General features: G+C 47.8%; 1 pseudogene; it reads right to left on the reverse strand.

The window, feature by feature from the left end:
* Nucleotides 1-7: 7 nt before the first annotated feature.
* LOC111648716 (beta-lactamase-like protein 1 pseudogene) lies at nt 8-1,556 on the reverse strand (annotated as a pseudogene).
* Between the last annotated feature and the right edge of the window lie 113 nt (nt 1,557-1,669).

The following is a 1,669-nucleotide window of genomic DNA, read 5'->3' on the forward strand; positions in this document are numbered from 1 at the left end:
CCTGCCATAAGAATATTACCACAAAGAAATTAAATCTTTTTCTTACTCTTCTGGTGGAAGATAAATATGTATGAGACCATGATTTCATGGAACTGCAATCATGGTCCAAGAATTTAAAATGAAATGTATGTAAATATTCATCTACATGACTACAACAAGTGTTTGTTGTGAGCCAGTGTCCTGCTGTTCACACTCATGGAGACTCAAGGACAGAACAGACCAAGACAATACGAGAGCGATTTAGATGAAGGCAGGAAAAAAACAAGCACCATAATGTGAATGTTAAGTCAGGAGGCATAATTAAGGACTAGTGCAAGGAGGACAGTCACATACATCTTTCAGAAGAGAAATTAATTCATTTTCTTTGCAAGACATCATACAGCTGGGTGAATGTAACAGCGTCCCACTCTGTGCTCTCTGTAAATCCAAAGCACAATCCTATCTGTGACCACCAAAATGACTCCCAACTTCTTCATTTGGTCTTTCAAATTTCACAGCCTCTTTCTTATTTACAGTCCCCCACACATCCCAACACAAGGACATACCATTTGTCTTTAGGCCACAGCAGTGCAGCAGTTCAGCTTGAGAAGGTTGGCCGGCGGGCTATTCTGACGACATTATATGTATTCAGTCCTGGAGCATCAAAACCAGGGGACAAACCCCGCTTGTCAAACATGTAGAAGTTAAATAATTGGCCATCTTGGGCTTCCAGGGACACTGAGGCCGTGCCGACTTGCAAAACACAAGGGTACTCTTTCTCAAACACCACTCTGAACACCCGGTCGACCAGGTAGTTGAGCTTTATTGTCCTGTACTTTTCTGGGATCAGCTCTTCAATCTGAGGCCCAAACTGCTGCATGACCAGAACTCCATCTGACCCAACTTTGATCTCGTAGAAGGTGATGTTTCCGTAGGTGAAGAAGCCGATGTAAGGGTCTGGAACTGGGGGAGGAAAGAGGACCTTCTTGGCCTCCCTGAAGGCTTTTTCGATGGCTGGGATGATGTAGTTATAAGCCTTGGTGACCACGTCCTGGTTCTGAGACCTGCTGCCTGCCATGAGCACCACCAGACCAAGTTTCAGTCTGGGTACCAGAGAGAACGTGGCAGAGTACCCGTCCAGATCACCATCTTTCCGCACCACCTCGTAGCCCAGCAGCTCGTTCACCTCCCACGGCGTCCCGGTACGGTTGGCAAAGTAGTCCTTATCGCACCTGAAGAGTGGTGTCAGCATGATCTTCAATGAGTCCGGCTCCAGCAGCTTGCGGTGATAAGCACCCAGCAGCATCATAGCAAGCTTGGCCAAGTCTGCCGCTGTGGAGAACATCTGACCCGAAGGCCGATACCAGCCCAGGTCATAGAGTGGGGCTGGCTTCCCGTTGGAGTATACCCCTACAGCCATTTGACTCTGCAGCCCCGGTGTGATGTCGAAGCCGGTGTCCTCCATCCCCAGCCGGTCCAGGATGTTGTCTGTGATCCACCGCTGGTAGTCAACCCCGGCCACTCGCTCAGCCATTACATGAGCAAGTAAGGAGAAGGCGAGATTGCTGTAGTGACATCTGGAAGGAAGCAAGTTACGGAGATGGAGAACATCTTAAAAATGAAGTTGGTTCAGGTACAAAAATTTCCTAGTATTTTCCCATTTGAATGATGAAGCTACAGCCAGCAGAAG

The sequence above is a fragment of the Seriola lalandi genome, unplaced genomic scaffold, assembly GCF_002814215.2.
Source record: "Seriola lalandi dorsalis isolate HSWRI2012SDOR001 ecotype SW California unplaced genomic scaffold, Sedor1 jcf7180002046629, whole genome shotgun sequence".
Taxonomy (NCBI): domain Eukaryota; kingdom Metazoa; phylum Chordata; class Actinopteri; order Carangiformes; family Carangidae; genus Seriola; species Seriola lalandi.